Below are 19,712 nucleotides of genomic sequence, written 5' to 3'. Positions count from 1 at the left end.
CATACATGCCCCAACCAGGAACCTGGGTATATGCCCCAACTGGGAAAACCACAACATTTCAGTCTACGGGTTGATGCTTCAACCAAGTGAGCCACACCAGCAAGGGCCAAGGACAAGGCTAAGGACAAGTTCTCCATAAAAGAATTTACTTCACAAATTAATCATTCAGATTACCTGAACTAGAAGATAAAGGACAGTTTTCTTCTTCAAAATTGACCACTCTTGTTTTTCCCAAAGTTGAGTGTTTATTCCAAGCCCATGACCGTGGCAATGCTGTGCACTCAGAGATAAGCAGGTGGTCAACATACCTGTGGGGACAGGGCACCAGCTAGTCTTAGGTTTTAGGACTAAAGTAAAGCAATAACTTAGAAGACAGACTTCTACCACATGCAGGGCTTGGAACACATCTATGTTCCAAGCAAACAGACTTCTTCTTTGCTTTAAAAATAGATGTTTAAAAAAGACCATAAGGTATGTTTTCTGGGGAGATCCGAATTTTTTAAAGTATGGAGCTCTTACAGACTTTGTTACCTGATTTCCCAACCTATTGATGGTTAACTGCACCCAACTATAAAAGTTAAGGAACAGGCATATAGACAGACATCAAGGACAATGGGTAACTAGAAACGTGGCATGGAGTGTGGCGGGGGGGGGGGGGGGGGGAGGACAAAGAGAAATTGTCCCAAAACCTTAAGAAGGAGTGCTCTCTGGGGCCAGAGCCAGGACACACAACCCTCCTCACCCCAACATCCCTTGGTGCCTTTCCTGTATTACAAGTTGGCCAAATGCTTTTGGGCCATCCTGATGATCCTGTGGTAGGATTATGTTAATTCTATTCTTTAAAATGGCAGACAAGCTTGTATCCATGTTAGATTAGCTTCTTTAAGGAAAAAAGTGACAGTTCTTGACAGTTCTTTTAAACTTGAAAATTAAACTTTCCAAACTTCTCATTAACATGTGAGCTAGCTAAATATATAAAAGCATGGATTAATCAGTGCCTTAGGCAATACTCTTTCCAGCCTTTAATTAGTTGGGAGCATATTCAAACTTAGCGTATTAAGTTTAGTGTCTTAACTTAGTTTGCTAGGGCTGCCAAAAAGCAGAGTACCATGGACCGGGTGGCTTAACCAACAGAAAATACTGTCTTGTGGTTCCGGAGTCCAGACATCTGAAGTCACAGTGTCAGCAGGGCTAGTTCCTTCTGAGGGCCCCAAGGGAAGGCTCAGTGCCAGGCTGCTCTCCTTGGCTTGTGAAAGCTGCCTTCACATTCATGTGGCATTCTCCAAATCTGGCAACTTTCTCTCCAAATGTACTGTTTTCATGAGGGCACCAGGCATGTTGGGTTAGGGCTCACCCCAATGACCTCATTTTAACTTGTAAAGACTCTGTTTCTTTTAAAAAAAGGCCAATGGACTGGGGTTAGGGTTCCAGCATCATGAATTTGGGGGAGATGCAATACAATCCATAGAACGTGACAACCGCGCGAAATGAGTGAGTGAGTAAATGTTGGTCGAGGTCATGCTCTTTCAAGTTTATTTTAGTATTGCTGATGGGTAGCTTTAAGTTCACTTGCCTCATCTGGTTCGTGATCAAAAGCAGTGTTCAATAACTAATGATTCACCACTATACTTCCATTATACTTATCAGAGTCATACCTTATAAGTATGCTCTCTTCTTCCATAAACATCACCTCCTCTAACCCTCTTGTAACCTTGGGGACATGGATGCTACACTGATCACCTAAATATACATCTAGCAGTGTACTTTGTACATGGTTACTCATTAATAAGCATTTTTTAATATGGATTGAGTTGAAATGTTAGTTGAGATAATAAATTGGCTAAGTGACTACGGAACTGGGCAGAGTTAACGGACTCACAGAGGAGGTGGTTTTTGTCTCATTCACCAAGTCCTAATTAAATAAGGCCATGAAAAATGGACAAATGGTGGCTCAATTAGACCAAGCCTATCTATATTGTCCCTGGACATTCATTGGCCTTGCATTCCAGAAGTGATTTTAATGAGTTGAAATAAATCAGGACTCTGATCCCATCTCTAAAGCAACGAACCTAAGAATTTGGCAGTCATACTGTCGTCAAGGGTCAGTCCAGTAGCTTCTTGTACCTAGCTACTGAGGTTGGCACAATTAGAGTTAACCTTACATGATAGAATTTTCCCCAAGGCCACATGCTATTAACTGAAATGAAAGAAAAAGGATAACCACATGTAAATTATACACAGTTTCTGCACTGTTCACTAGTTTACCTATAGGTTCTGGTGTCATTTTAGGTGATTCAGGTCTCAGTTTTAACATCCCCCTTTGAAGGAAGGTACCTTCCTGAACATACAGTGTAAAGCTACTTCGCTGCCTCACTCATTTCCTAACACTGTATTCTTCCAGGAATTTCTGTTTTGTGTGCTGACCACTGTTCAATATAACCTTTTACATTTTTGTTTACTATCTACCGCTCCATGCTCCCCAGCCCTCCACTCTTGCTCACTGATAGTTTGCTCAGCAGGCCTGGCTATGGAAGAAATCCAATACTTGACTGGTGTGACTCCAAGACTCTTCTGTCCCTCCACACCAGCTCTCTGACTCATCCCTTACCAGCCCTGCCCACCCCGCTGTTCGTACCACTGAAGATGCAGCGTTTCTCTCGCTGTTCCTCAAACACCTCAACCACCACTTCCTGTCTCAGTGTCGGCATGACTCACCCACGCTCCCCTACCCACTGGGAAAGTTCTGACAGCCGAAATCTGCGTGCTTCATGCTTTCACTTCTTTTAGGTCTGTGTTCAATATATCTTGTTGCCTCTTACTTCTCTCTTGATATTAAAAATCTTTTTTTTAATTGTTGACACTATTACAGACATTCCCCACATCTCCCACCTCTGCCCACCTCCACCCAGCCCTCACCTCCCTCCCACCCTGGCCTTCACCACAGTGTTGTCTGTGACCATGGCCTGCATATATGTTCTTTGGCTATTGTCTTCCCCTTGTTTCATCCAGTCCCCTTCACCTGCCTCTCCTCTTCCACTCCTGAAACTCTAGTGTCTTGTTTTGTCTTATTTTTCTCCATGGCGCCACTCACCACCTGGCATGGCATACCTTTCTTTGTGGTACTGGATGCTGCCATGCACCTGTCGGATACTGGATGCTCATTCTCCATGCTGCAGAGCGTGTTGTCTGCTCACAGGCCCCAGGTAATAAACCTGCTCCATTTGACACGGTCCTTGGCTAAAGGAATCCACCTGACCCAAGGTTCTGTCCCTCCCTAGAGGCCACTACATCAAGTACGTTGTCAGTGAAAATGCCATCTCCACTCCAGGCCACCCTGGGGGTATGCCAAGCCCTTGCTAAACGAAGGCTCAGTTTAGCTTTTCCTTCTGCCCAAAGTCGCTTCATTCTCTCTGACATGTGTTGACCCCTCTTAAACTTCCTGTTCACAATACCCATTTCAGAGTCTGTTTTCTTGGAAACAGAAGATAATTCTTACCTGGAGTGTAAGCTCCATGAGAACAGTGTCTTTGTCTGTCAGATTCACTCTGTTCACTGTTGTATCCCCCAGTGTCTAAAACAGTGCCTAAAACAAGCTTGATTAATATTTGAACAAATAAATGGACAATGGACAGAAAGACAGTACGTCTCCTCCCAGAGGAGAATTTATGGATGTGGATGGATTCTATAGTTTTTACTGGGGGTCACTAGCGAGCTGCTCTCAGGAGATGTATTCAACTCCTTTGAAGAAAGAATGCTGCCACACGATGAAAAACCCCTATGGATAATGTACCTTGCATTACACAATTCTAGTTTTTAGCATCTCTACAGAAACATCCAGAGTCACCCCAGTGTGATCTCATCGCCCATTTCCTAAGAGCTACATGAAGAAGACCTATCAGCAATTATCTCTATTTTTTAAGTGATGAAACTGAAGATTAGAAAGTTTAAATGGACTCATCTAAGTCTGCTTGCCCTTAGCACATGCCAAGACTAATGCTGCAACTCAAGTCTTCTGATTTTTTGTGCCATGTTCTTTTTCATTATTTTGTTAGGAATAAATCTATTAATGACTGTGTCATTTCATAGAAATACTTACGACCCCCTACACACGTCTGACTTGCCCAAGCTTTATTTAAAACTTAATATCCTGGTTTCGGTGACCAGGCATCCCTCTTTGATTAAGACTCGCAAAATTCTCTGTAGAGTTGAAACAACTTTAAATTAAATAAAAAAGAGTTTATTGCTTTTTAGATTCACTGTGAAGTCCTTCATACATACTGCAGGGATAGCGATCATTATGCCATTGATCTTTGAGTCTTCCTTCTAAGAGTCACCAATTAGTCCTGCTACTATAGAGACGCCAATATGGCTTGTCAATAGAACGTTCTTACATAAAGTCTAAATATGAATAGATATCAATGAAGTATTTAATACACAAAGGATACATTTTACATCGATATAGAGATCTATATTTATACACCCATGTATAAATACACAAAACAAGATATAAATTCAATCAAGACATGTATAATAACCCTGACTGTTGTGGCTCAGTTGACTGGGCATCATCCTGCAAAGCAAAAGGTTGCTGGTTTGATTCCCCGTCAGGGCACATGCCTGGGTTGCAGGATCAGTCTTTGGTAGGGACACATGTGAGAGGCAACCGATTGATGTTTCTCCTTCACATCAATGTTTCTCTCCCTCTCTTTCTCCCTGCATTCTCCTCTCTCTAAAAATAAGTAAATAAAAATCTTTAAAAGACATGTATAATAATTCTAGCTAAGTGTTTTTTAAAAACACATTCCATTCCATATTTTTGACTTTGTAAGAGGTTGCTTGCATCTTATGGGAAGTCACTAAGAGCATCTGAACAATATGGTGACCACAAAGCTGTTGGAGAGAAGCATTTGTTGGAGGAAGGAGTAATGCCAATACGTAGCAGTCATGGAAAGGCACTGCTAGGCTCTCTTGCTATGGTGAGTACGGATCGTGGGTGACCCTCTTTGCTGTTCCTCTGCATCTATGAGACCATGATTCCCACAGACCGAACCTGTCAGAGGTGCAAGGGCAGACCAGGATGGCGGGATGTGGGACTGCTCCAGCCGGTGGCTTTGGCTCAAGGATTCTGCATTGACCCGGCTGAATCCTTTTTGGAACTGTGCTATAGTCCAAGATTCTTTTCACCCAACCTCCTTCCTTGCCTCTCACCTTCCATAAATGTTAGATCTGTATTACTGTCTCAGGGATCTCCTCTCTCTTCCCCCAGTAAATAAGGCCCGTGTCAGCATCTGCTTCTCAGCAGACCCAAATTAATGCCAAGTAATTAAGACTTCATGGATGGCAGAGTCTCCCGCCTCCCCCTCTCCTCTTGTTGCACTTACACACAAGATTCAATATAACTTTCAACATAACCCAAGTGTTTTTTTCAATTACAGTTAACACTGAGTATTATATTGGTTTCAGGTGTACAGCATAGTGGTTATATATTTGTATAACTTATAAAGTGATCTCTTCAGTAATTCCAGTACCCACCTGGCACCATGCATAGTTATTACAGTATTATTGACTCTGTAACCTATACTGAACTTTACATCCCCATGACTCTGTTGTAACTGCCAATCGGGACTACTTAATCCCTTCGCCTTTGTTACCCTGCCCCGCTATCCCCTTCTCATCGGGCAACCATCAGTTTGCTCTCTGAGTATCTATGAGTTTGTTTCTATGTTGTTTCATGTTTATTTTTTAGAGTCCACATATAAATAAAATCATATGGTGTTTGTCTTTCTCTTTCTGACTTATTTCACTTGCATAACACACTCTAGGCCTACCTATACTATTGCAAATGGTAAGACTTCATTCTTTTTAGGGCCAAGTACAGGTAATATTCCCAAACATGAATTTGAAAATGTATGTGCAACCTTATGTTCCTCACAGTATTATTTAAAATAACCCAAGTTTTGACTATTCATCAGCAAGTGTCCAAAAGACATCCAGAAATTACTCCGGGGCAATTTCGTAGGCTGCATTCATCCCCGAAATGTGCAAAAGGATGCTTTTCTTAATGTGACAATTCTCCATGGGTAATTTTTGGAATGGTTACAAGGAGAAAAAACAGCCGTGGTTGAGATTTTTAGAAACTGTTGCATGTAACAGATCCAAATGGAGGGACATAATCTTTCTTGGTTAGAGAGGAATGAATGATAGTGAGCTCTAGATAAATGAGAAGATGCAGAAGAATGTTGCAGCCATGCCCTCCATGAGAACCTACAAAAACTGTCATGACCACCAGGCCGCTGTCCCTGTTGCCCATAATGGAGGGAAGAATGTATCTTCTGGGTGACCACCTTCCTCTGCAGTGATGCAAGCATGCAACTGTTTTTTTTTCCTTGATATATAGCTAGTTATATTACAAACTTGACAATGCAATCGTAAATGAACCATTTTTTTTCTGGAAAGCATTTGTGTTTATTCTGATGTCCTATGTACGATGTATGAGAGACTACCCTTTGGTAGCCATTGCATCTTGGGATACACTGTTATCAGGATAAGTAAAGTGAGAGAGATCTCAGCACACACGCCAGCTCCAGCAGTAATCAGCCACCAGCCTTTGGGTAAGTCACCATAGGCTCTCTGAGTTCAATTCCCGTCATGCAAAACAGTATCGTAATACCCAGCATCCTTAGCTCAAAATGTTATGTGTATTCAATGGAGGTGAAGTGTTTACAAGGGCCATGCAGATTAGAAAGACTGCACGAGAATGAAAAAATGTTTTCTCTTTACAAAAAAAGTCTATGTCATGAAATTGGCAAAATTTAAACCTCCTAGTATTTCACCTATTAGAACAAAATCTTCACAATTTAAATATGGGGGCTGGGTGGGTGAGGGGCTCCTGATGACCTTTCCTGTATGTCTTTTGTGGTTTTCAACTCTTAATGCAATGTGTTATGTCGGGTAATGCTGGGTAGATCATCTCATTTCCATTTACAGGCACAAATATAGATTTTTAAATGTATCCCCTATAATTTATAAATCAGTGACCAAGGCACTAATAAATATGAGCTGAAGTTTAAATTTAAATCACTTTTCTCTCCCCCATAACAGGACCCTATAGTGGCTTTTACATTTCTGTTTGATATGTTTATTTCCTCGAACTAAAATAGCAACAAAATTACATCTGCCAACCCCCAGGTCCATTATCGATTCTAACATCAGGTCCAAGATTCTCCTTTTGTCTATACCCGTGGCCACTATGCCATGTGAGTATTCTTATTTCACATTTTTTGCTGACAGGACCTCCAACTAATCCTTTCCACATTTCCAGTTCCTTATTTCTTCTTTTCACCGCAAATTACAGTTCTTAAAGCATTAGTGTGGCAATGTAAGTCTCCCACTCTGAAATCACTGGCGATTTCCCATCCGATAAAGCACATCCTGTTTAGCCTGACACTCAAAGCCATCTCCAATCGGCTTCAAATCTTTTCAGCCACCTTTGCAATTATTCTTCTCTATCTGCCTTTTTCTGTGGGGGAAAAAATGGTTTATACTCACTCATTTCAGAACCAAGTTTGCATTTTTCTACCCTCATGACCCTATTCCCTCAGAAATGTTCATTCCTCCCACTAATTGTTGAACTCGAACAGCCTTCAGAGGTAGCCAAAGCCCTTTATTTTAAATGGAGATACAGAAAGAGCAGACAAACCCTGATTGTGTGCGATGTCCACTGTACCCACCAGCTTGCAGTGAGCTGGCAATGACATTAGGCTAATCCCCAGATGCTGTGGACTCAAAGGCAGCACCCTCTGACATCTAACTTAAATGGGACGCTGTCGGCCATCCTTCACGTTGAAGCCAGTTGGGAAATGGCTCTCTCTTTTCTGAATCCCTATACAACATTTACTGTCTCTACAATTCGCATGACTGTTAACCACTGGGGTGCTTTGTGATGTCTCTTCATTTTTCCTATTGATTTTTAAAAAAATTTTCCAACTCTTTTTTTAAGATTTTCTTTATTTATTTTTAGAGAGGGAAGGGAGGGAGAAAGAGAGAGAGAGACAGAGAGAAACATCAATGTGCGGTTGTTGGGGACCCTGATCTGCAACCCAGGCATGAGCCCTGACTGGGAATTGAACCTGCGACACTTTGGTTCACAGCCCGCGCTCAATCCACTGAGCTATGCCAGCCAGGGCTCCTATTGATTTTTAAATTACAAAAGTACTAACCACTTGCTATAATAAATTGAAACTGCATGGAGATGTGCAAAGAAAAAAAACGGAAAGGTGACTAACTGCTACTCTACACGTGCTCCACCCAGAGTGAGAACTGCTAATGACCTATTATTGTTTGGAATTATTTTTCTCTGCATCTATCAGTGCATGCAGTTAGTGTACCTAAAAAAAGAGCCAGTCTGTTACTCACTGAGCTCGCACTTAATCTTTGGCTTGCATTATCTCTCTTTTGTTCTCTCCCCCAAGTGTGCACATGTGCGTGTGTGTTCACACACATGCATTTTAATGTTTGCATACACACATACATATAAGTATATGTATTATATATAATTGTATAAAAACATATAATTTTATATGCAGAATATAATTTTATATGTATACTTTTTGGATTGCTCCCATGTTCTGCTATGACAAACAATTTGATGATAAACTGAATATTTATTTTCTTATATAATTTATATAACATTTGCAGGAGAGATTTATGAATATTTATGTCAAATGTACATACACTTAAAATTTAGATAACTGTTACATGTTTCCCTCCAAAATTCACAGGAGGATTTATATTTCCTTATACTCATCAATTTGATGTTTCCAGTTTTTACCAATCTAGCAAAAATGCTATATCTATCTTTTCAGCTTTTAAAAAACCATGTTTCTTTTCCTGTATATACTTCCCACCTTTTCCCTACTTTCAACATTCCTTCCATTTTTTCCTTGAGCATTCTTTGTACATGTTTTTTCCTGTAAATTGGCTTTGTTACATGATTTTCCCTTATTCAAGTGAGAATGAGAACTTAAGGTAGAGACTTTCTTATAACCTCTGGTTTCTCCAAAGTTTTTTTTTATTTGTTTATGTTTAAAGAGGGAAGAGAGGGAGAAAGAGAGAGAGAGAAACATCAATGTGCGGTTGCTGGGGGTCATAGCCTGCAACCCAGGCATGTACCCTGACTGGGAATCGAACCTGCGACACTTTGGTTCGCATCCCATGCTCAATCCACGGAGCTATGCCAGCCAGGGCTCTCTCCAAAGTTTTTAATACTGCAGTTGTATAGAGTAGGTGTTCAGCCATGCTTCCAGTTTGTCTTTCTCTGACAGACTGTCAACCTGTCGGCGTGGAAAGCTGAGTTAGACAGAAAAAGAGATACCTGAGGACAGGGACCTTTGAATTATGGGGTGGAGAGGATTCACTACCAGGAGTTCAGCACCAGATACTAACTTTGTACAAACAATGGACTATAGAAAGTCAGCTTTAAAAAATAATCTATGATTTCACTGACAGGTGGAATCTGATGAACAAACTGAACTAACAAGCAAAATAGAGACAGACTCACAGATAGAGCGCAGGCTGACAGCCAAGGGGGAGGGGGAGGTTGGGGGCGGAGGAATTGAGCAAAAAGGAAAAAGGACTCATGGACAACAGTGTGGTGATTGCGGGTGGTGGTGGGGGGACAGAGGGGATATATGGGGACTAAATGGATAAATACAATAAAGATAAAAGTATATAAAAATATAAAGATCATGGCATTAGGGATATTGATCTTCTTCAGTGACCTATCAGACCGTGATACTTAGAAAACAATCCCCTTCTTTATTATTTCTTCCACTGCCTACATCCCTCTCCACACCACAATCATGTGCATTTTAAAGCTCCTTCCTCTTTGCTTTTACGCTTCAAATTTGTACCATATTTTTGGTAGAAACATCAACTATACGACATCAATCAGTAAGAGTTAAAGAGATAGGACTGATTTGTTTCCTTTCTCTTAATCAGGTGAGAGAATACCCCATTCTTTATATGCAGGTGAATAAAGAACTAAATGAAGAGTCAGAGTGGGTGGAAAGAGAGGGAGAGAGTATGCTCTGCATCCTTTTGCTGTGACGCTTGTGTTTATCTGAAGGAAAGACTTAGGCTCATGGAGCCTGTGTAGCTCAGGGCAAACCTACTTGTGTGAATCGCCCGAGAAAGCAGCAAGCCATCAGCTGCCCAGGGAAAGAAACCCATGAAATCTAACTCAAGTGTCTGTCATTTGAATACTCTTTCTATTCTGTCACTGAATTATATATTTTCAATGGAAAGTACAGGAGGAATCTTGAGAAATGTCTATCTTTCCTTAAGTGTTCCATACCCACAGCTCTGTCCCCAGCACCGTCAAGAGCTCCTGAGTACTCGCGTTCCTCCGCGCCCCCAGGGAGTACAGACACACTTCGCTGCCTTCTCCCTAGTCGTTTCCTCTGCATCCCACCCCCACACGACTCATTTCCCCCACGCTGTCCAGTGAACCGCTCCCCAATTACCCCGCCCCACTCATGGCCTTGTCTCTCTGTCCCCTTTCTGTCACACAGGCTAGCAATCCAAGCACAGACAATGGTAGTCACACACGTGATGCCACGTTTTATTTATTTCTCAAGAATATTGAGGAAAAGTTCATAGTTCCTTTTGCCAGAAGAATGAACACAATGCTGCTTCTGCAGCTGAACTTGCTCCTTTCTTGGCGTTAGAGTCTCTTTCACTCTTTTCCCATGTAACCTCTTAACCATCCCCTGGAAACAAGACCAACTCATTGCAACCGCCTGCTACTTACTCTACTGCTCCTCCGTGTTTTCTTCCTACTCATCCTTTTGTCCAATTATGTAAATATTCCCCCTCATACACTTCCCCTCTCTTTTCTCACTTATACTTCAATGCTTTGTTTTTCTTCCTTCCTCCCTCCCTCCCTCTCTCCCTTCCTTCCTTCCTTCCTTCCTTCCTTCCTTCCTTTTTTCCCAGAGGCTCTTTAGGGGGCAACTCTTCATATTTCCTAGGCTGGTTTGTTATGTAAAGGTTTCTAAAAAAGTTGTCAGAGAGCCAGAAAGCTCTGTGATTTATGACTGTTGCCCAAGCAGCTACAGAGCTGGAAGAATGGAACACAACAAGAATCTCAAGGGAAACAAAAAGCTAATGTAAAATACCATAAACCTCTGGTTTCAAAAAGGATATTTACAATAATCTAGTCAAGTTCCAGTATTCTTCATAAGAGGATATTGCAGCTCAAAGATGGTAAGTAACTTACTGAAGCTCGCATGACTAATGGGGTGGCCACATGGAGAAAAAGTTAAGTTGAACCAAACTTCCTGCTTGCCCCTTGGGTCACTTCCTCCAGTTCTTCCATTAGGGTCTCCTCACTATTTTTCAAGGTCCAGAATTAAGCACAAGTGATGCGAATCCTCCCTCATTAATCTAAGGGTGCGTAGATCTGGTGCACATCAAGGGAGTTACTTTCCATGGAAGGGAAGTCAGTCTGACAACAGCTCAGGAGCTCACAATTGCATTGTTCTAAGAGCACACTGCCTCTCTGTTCTGCCTTCCAAATTATAGGGGAGGAAAAACCCAAGCTCCTAATGAAGTCTTAAATAGACTGCGTCGGATGGCTTGCTCACTTTGAATAACCGTGCCATCCAAGAGAGACTCATCACCCTTCTGGCAGACAAGGGCTTGGGGCTAATGCGAGAACGGTACTGATGACCCTCAGGGTCTCTGACCAACTCCAAGCCAAGGGGGAAGCTAACATTGCCTCAAATTGCCTTCATTTAATGTCTTTATCAGTGTTACACAGGGTCTGGCACAAATAATGCCCTTTTTATTACATAGAAATCTTTTATTACAAAAACATAAGTATGTACTTCTGTAATATAACAACAGCACACTCAAACGCACCATATGACATTTTAGGTGAAATGTCCAAATGGTTGTCCATCTCATGTGAGACATTCATGTACCCTACCGACCACACTCAATGGCATTATTTCTCACACTCTATGGCGTTATTTCTGCCGGACCTGGTATTTGGAAAAAGGAGAAACCTATCCTGGTAGTTCATGATAGCGGCTTGCAAGCAGTTTCATTGGATGGGCAAAGCTGCTGTCTCCAGATTTGTTTCAAGATTTCAAATCAGTGGAAAGGCAGAGTACCCCCCTCCCAACTAACCACATCCATTTCAGAAAGGTTGGCTCATATTTACGATTGGTTACTTCCATGAGTACGCCCTTCCTTGGACAGAAAATAGATAGACCCTATTGACTAAAGGTACCTTATGCACTCTGTTGGTTCCTTGTCGTTTCCCCCCTCAGAGTATTTGGGAGGGGTCTAGTATAGAGGGTTTCCGGAGGAGAGAAGGAAGCATTTTTAACTGTAGACTTCAGATGTTCTTTTTGTGCAAAGAAACTCAGGCAGCAACATTTGTGATAAGGTTGTGTATTTGTATTTGCCTGGAACACGCAGGATTCTCCCTCATCAGGGGGAATCTCAGAAACCATATTGCTTTAGCTTAGATCGGGCTTATCAAATAACATACCGCACACCCAGTTAAATCTGAATTTAAAATGAGCAACATGTAATCTTTTAGTATAAGTGATCCTCGAAATTTCACAGAGGTATAAGAGCATTTTAAAACATTTACTTGCTTATCTGAAACTCCTGTTTAACTGGGTATCCTTGTATTTTTACTTACCAGTTCTGGTGACTCCTTTTAGATATCAATATTAAACCAAATCTGGGTTTTTCTTTTTGTGGAAATTTCATAGAAGTCCAACATTGTAAGAAGCAAGGAGCTCCTGATACAAACAGTTAAACAGAAAAGGAAAAGAGAAGAAAACAGACTAAAGTATTATGAAAATGACACCAAGATTTTTTAAATGGTTTAAATGCTTTTTGAATATGCTCCAAAATTCGACTTTACTCTATAGGTTGATATTATGATTTTTGCTATCAATGTAAACTTTGATATGGCAAATAGAACAATTAAATTTTTAAAAATAATTTGTTACCACAGTGGTGGCTAATGCAGAAGGAAATAGTTTTACATACTTTTGGAGGTGGAGGAAGAAGCAATATTTCATGGTTGTCAAGACTTAAATGCTCAAATCCAGGATTTGTCACTCATTAGCAATATGATGTTAGCTAAGTATTTTATATGTTCTATGCCTCATTTCATTTATTTGTAAATATTACATAGCAATAGTACCCATTTCAGATGTTCCTTGTGAGAATTAATTGGCATAATGAATGTAAGTATCCAGCTAAGCACCTTGCCGGATAAATGAATGCCCAATAAATAGCAAAGACTTTTCCTCCACCTTCCTCTTTGTCTTTCAGGCTATTTATTAAAATATTCAATGTAACATAAAAGTTGTGGAATAATCAAAATGGGCTCTACTCATCAATGAGAAGAAATTAACTCTGGTATACACAACTGCACGACTGAATCTCCCAAGTACATTTCTGAGCAAAAGCAGCCAGATAAGTGAGAATACATCATATGTCAGTGGCATACTTGACATTGGGAGTGGATGAGTTTGAGGACATCTCTGGTGTACGAAAAGTCTTTTCAGTAATGTAGGTGTAATATTTTATAATATGCTTGATCATCTATTATTGTTCCCCATCACTTTATCTTTACTAATTCTCTATTTTCTTGACTTGTCAATTTTTGAGAGAGAGAGAGCGCTATTGAAATCTCCAAATATAGTTATGGATATGCCCATTTCTTCAGCACATCTCTTCATTTTGCTGCATGTGTTTTGAAGGTTTGTTATTAGATAAATGAACATTTGAATTGTTATGTCCTTCTGATGAATTGATGGCTTTGTTATTATGAAATGATATCCTTTATCACTGGTAATATTCTTTGCTCTAAGTTACTTTTTTTGAAATTTACAAAACTGGACTAGATATTTTGAAGTTAATATTAGCATAACATATATTTTTGTCCCTTTTATTTTTAATAAAATATTATATTTAGATTTATTTTTCAATTGTATTTTAGACGATTAAAATACAAATATATTTTAAATTGTATATTTAAGTGGACTTTTTATAGATTATGGTGAAGTGTAGCTTATTTACCCAGTCTGGAAATCTTTACTTTTTGATTGGTGAGTTTAGATAATTTATATTAATGTATTTTTTTAAGGTTCGGTTCTACCAACTTGATAGTTGGTTTCCATTTTTCCATCCTTGATAGTTGGTTTCCCTTTCCCTCTTTTTATATTTTCTTTTTATTTGACTATCTTTTGTTTTATTCCGTATCTTTTATGGGCCATATGTATAATATATTCCTCAGGTATAGTGCAAATATGCTATAATAGCATATTTCTATTGTTCATTCATTTGTCACTGTACAATAATCATATATTTTTAAAATAAAAAATGTTTTAATTTGAGTTACCTATAGATTTATATGCCATTATAAAAAAATACTACAGAGAGATCCCATGTAAAATTCACCCAGCTTCCCCACATGGTAATGTCTCACAACAGTAAAGTTGGTGACAATATCACAACCAGGTCATTGAGGATGACACAGTCAAAGTACAGAACAATCTATCACCACACAGGTACCTCATGTTGCCCTTTCATAGCAATATATAGAGAGGCTAATGTGTCCAAACAAGAGGATTTCCTCTCAGAAATGCAAACTTGGTTCAACATTTCTGGTGCCAAACAGCAAGGAATCACTCAAAAACAACGTGAGAGCTTGTCAAAAGGAGTAGTGATCATATTGGATTATAATCCCCAAACAAAATAAATATCCATGAGGCCATATTGTTATAAGTAAAAGATTGAATAAGTAAGTAAATGGAGGAAAGATAGGTTTTCCTTATAGAAGAAGTCCAAATATTACACATAGAAAGAATGCTGGAAATAGAAATTAACCCCAGTAATAATTGCTGCAGGCACAATCCAGTAATGCATGTGAAATTCATGGAACAGCACAGATAGGCAACTTCAAAGGATCTCCCCCAAATATATGAGGTCTGTCCAGAAGGTATCCAGCCCTGTAATATGAAAATAGAGACATTTACTGAAGAAGATACAAGATACAAGAAACATTGTACATAAGACAATGATGCCTCAGTCCCCTTCAAAGTAGGCATCTTGGGACCTCACACAGTTCTCCCGATCACCAACAGCTGCCCTGCTGCATTTTCCTGAATTTCATTGACAGTCTGAAATCTCTTCTGTTTCAAAGGTGATTTTAGTTTTGGGAAAAGTCAGAAGTCACAAGGTGCCAAATCTGGGCTGTGTGGGGGGCTGGGTCACCTGGGTGATTTGATGTTTTGGCAATGCTCTCTGTACAAGATGTGATGCGTGAGCAGGCATGTAGTCATGATGGAGCTGCCAATCATTAGTTTCCCGTAGCTGCAGCCATTTGAATCACCTGAATAGTTTCCACAGAGGAATGTTCAAGCTGAATGCAAAATTTGATGCATATTCATTGCTCTGCTCATTCAGTCATTTTGAATATGATGGCCACACAGTACACATGCTCACTCAATGGCATCCACCACTACCACTAACTAGTACAGTGAAGTCACCACTGGTCACACATGCACATTCCAGTCCACTCTCCTTGGCTGCCAGGTTACACTGATGTCACGCAAACCATTCTTGTTATATTAACCATGGTTGGACTTTTTCCTGATGGACCTTGTATATCCATTGCTAGGTGGTTCTGACAGATGGCCACAAGTTAGTTGCTATTCCTGTCTCCAAGTGGTAGAGGTTCATTCTCTTTCCTTTGGCTGGATTTGGTGATTCACTTCTAATGAAGGGTATGAAAGGAAAACATAGTAACTTTGCAATGGAGAAACCTCCCTGATACCACGTTAACAAACTGACCATGGCATTTAATCTCATCAGTACTAAGTCCTGTTAATACCATGTACCTACTGCTACAATGATGAGGACACCTCAGCTCTGCAGCAGGGCTCCCCAAAATCCATAACCTTGTTCCGATGACCAGAAAACAGCAGACTAAACTAAAGAGAGGGAATATGCTGCAAAACACCGGACCAGCACTCTTTAATAAAAAGTGTCAAGAGCATGAAAAGAAAGAGAAAAAAAACTAAGAAACTCTCACAGATTAGACAATACTACAAGTATGTGATGATTAAAAGCAGCATGGCATCTCGATTGGGGTCCAGAAACAGACAGAGGGAATGAGGGGGAAAATCGGTAAGGTCTGTAGTTCAGTTAATTTTATTGTATAGGTGTTAACGTCTTAGTTTTGATAAATGTACCCTGGTGATATAAGATGGTAATATTAGGGGACCCTAAGGGGGAAAAATATGAGGATTCTTTGTATTGCTATCCTTTATAAATGTGTAATTACCTCAAAATAAAAATCACAAAAACAAAACTTTCTAACATTTGCCTGTGGAGGGAGATGTGGACCTTTACCTCCATCTGCCACTCTTCCCCTTCCTGCCTCAGCCAGGACGCTGTGTTCCAGCCCCCATACTTGGGGTGCTCCCTCCTACCACAGGGTGATTGCACAGGGTACCAAAGATTCTCCTCTGGCTTTCACTGAAGCTCGACCTCCCTTTCCAGTGCAGTGATCCCTTTCTCACCTGTCCGATGGCAGATCAAACACCTTCGTCTCCCTTTGGCATCTCTCACATAAACAAGTCCTTTTCCGGACTCTCATAGATCACCTGCCACTTCTTCATAGCCCTAGTCGCAGCTGTGGTTGTGCATTTATTTGTCTGGATGATTATTTATGAGTATTTGTCTCTTCCACCGGAGAGCAAGCTCAATGGTGAGGGACTATATATACTTTAATTTTCCCAGGGCTTAGCATAGGCTCTGGTGCAGAGTAGGTACTCAGCATGTACCTGCTGAATACATGATCTAGTTTCTGACATACGGGATGCATCTAAAATTGTACTACGATTGATACTTTCCCATGAGGGGAAGAGAATAGTTCCCTTTCTATCTAACATGTTAGGAGGTAGGACAACCTAGTTATAAATATTGCATGGAGAAAAAATTTAAAGTGGAGAGTTTCTAAGTACTCTGAGAGCCCTCCTGATAAGTGGAAATGTGACAGCTGCCCTTCGTTCCTTTCTGTTCAGTCCTCACCCCAGAAAAACTTCAAGCTACTCTGCCACAAGGTGTGAAATCTTATGGCTCCTTCCACACCTACTTTCACTCAATAAATTAAAAATAAGGAGATTCAGGTAGGCATGCAGTGCAGGCTGAACCAGCCTTGTCTCCCTCTCTGTTCTTTCTTCTTCTTTGTTGTTTGTTGAAAGAAGTTAAACCCATTTTGTGATTTGCTGTTTATCAGGCTGATAACTGTTTGAGGCAACACCCAGTGGGACCCACTTTACATTTGTGGATGGTCCAGTTCAGTGACAGCAGGTTGAACATCCTAGTTGAAATTTTAAGAAGAGGACCAATGAAATGAGTTCCAGAAAAGTGAGAAGGCAGCAGTTGTACGGGCAAAGAATAAATGAGATAATAAATACATGAGAGAGATTGCTGTTGGGGACTAGAACCTGCACCCAGAGAACTGGGAGACGGGGCAATGTGAAGAGAAGAGAATGGTAACTCTTTCTCGGTGGATTTTGAGGTTCTGCTTGTGATGGAGCTCACTTGCTGAGAATGGAAATCCTCGATGTTGATCTGATTTCTTGTGCTATCTAATGCCCCTATTGTGGGGGTGGGGAAGGAACTCAGTTCCTTCTGGCACTCAGAGTAGGCCCTGTAGAGCTCCGTATGCACATTATGTTTATGACTTGACTCTGCAGAATTGTTACTGGACACGAGTTCCTGTAAATAGAGAACAAAATAATCAGTTTTTTCATTGAAAGACTAGCCAGTTTCAATGAGCCAATAGGAAAATTTTCAGATGACAAATATTCCCCTGAATTGTGAAGCCCAACTCTTTCCTTATATGACTAACTTTGGCTCATTTTATCATTCCTGTTAGTTAAATAGATTATGAAAAGCCCGTGATCAGGAATTTCTCAGCAACAAGCATTTTTAAGAGATAAAAAATATTCATGCATGCATCCTGCTAATGTTTAGAAACCAAGGAAAGAGAATAAACATCATTCACCTATAATCACACCTTCCAAAGATAATGCCTGTTTCTCCTGCATATTTTTATGTTATAATCACAGAGAACAATTATCACACTGTTTTTGTTCATTTACTAAATCCTTAATTTTCTCATATAATGAGTCTTCCTAAATCAAATGGAACTGAGTGTACAGCATTATATCAGCCAAATGTACAAAAAAACAAACCAACCATAAGACCCACACTTCTATGGTGTCTCTAAGCACTGTCAAAAGCGTGTGTCAGTGGAGACTGCGAGGGCAGGCGACCTAACGAGACCTAGTTTCTCTCTCATGTCATATGCCACGCTTAAGAGCTGGACATACTGCCACATATATAGTTTGTATAAATCTGCGCAAATATTTACTGGCAAGAGTTAATCTTACCAAAGACGCTGCCATTCCAGCTGTGGGTTTACCACACGTTTCTGTAAGAGAAAGGTGAAGAGACCTTCCTCCACTTGGGACGTGGTTTTATGGGCACTGCCAAATGACCGTTTGCTCTCAGATCACTCCAACATTGTCCTACAGTTTTGTCTGGGATTCTTACTCTTTCTGTGGATGTTTTGGATTAGACAGCGATTGTTTCGGCAAGTCCTTGCGAATGTAAGTGCCAACACCTGAGTCCTTGAAGGGAAGAGGTCACAGGAATGATGCACTTTCATGGGGGTGAGAAGGTGGAATAACAGATGTGGCGCTATACAGCTGCTAATGGAGTTCGGAATCCCTGAACTCCCCAGTCACGAGGAGGGGGCCCCAAAAGTGGGACCACTGGGTGGTCCCTCAGAAACTGAACATATGATACAGAAGGAGTAGGTGTGTCACACAGAGAGGAAGATGTAGACAGGAGAACTTGGAGGTAGCAGCTGCTTGAAGATTGCTGGACATGGGAAATCATAGGAGTTATGAAGTTTAACAAGGTCAAGGTCAGGATATTTACCTATATACTTATTTATTCACTCATTTATTATTTGCCACTCATGCATATCACAATTACCATTACTTATGCACTAAACAGGTGGCACTACCTGGCTCTTTCATCTTGCCGAGTACTTGTATTATTTAGGATAATTTTTCATATTTAAGATCATTGTTTAAGTGATAGAAGAGGAAACACTGAATGAGAGAGTACAGAGAAAAAACACCAGCTGTCTGAGGATGCTCCCACCACAGTCTTCATTGTGTGTCCCCTTTGGTTGGTGACAGTGACCCGTTTCTGCATGAAACAATCTTCACAATCCTGCATCAAGTATTTTCCTCTGGAAGTGAATCTCAACTCTACTCAGGAAGACAGATGGCATTTATCCATCATTTACTGAAACAATTTCTTAAATTGCCTAAACATATTCCCACACCAACAACTAAAGGTATAAAAATAGCATTTAGAAAAACAAAACGCTGCTTCCTCCCATGTAGATTGGGAAAATACAGAAACTGGATGCTAATTAGGAAAGGTGAACCATTAGGAGGACCCCTAGGAACGGTAATAACTTGAAAAACACCTACAGGACATTTCTATCTTTGTTGTGAAGAATAAGCATTAGCAGATCTCCAGAAGCAAGCATATAGCTTATTAGGATGAACTTTGGTTCATGTTTCCCC

This window comes from Phyllostomus discolor, chromosome 10, assembly GCF_004126475.2.
Source record: "Phyllostomus discolor isolate MPI-MPIP mPhyDis1 chromosome 10, mPhyDis1.pri.v3, whole genome shotgun sequence".
NCBI lineage: Eukaryota > Metazoa > Chordata > Mammalia > Chiroptera > Phyllostomidae > Phyllostomus > Phyllostomus discolor.
Note: the sequence above shows the minus strand (reverse complement) of the source record.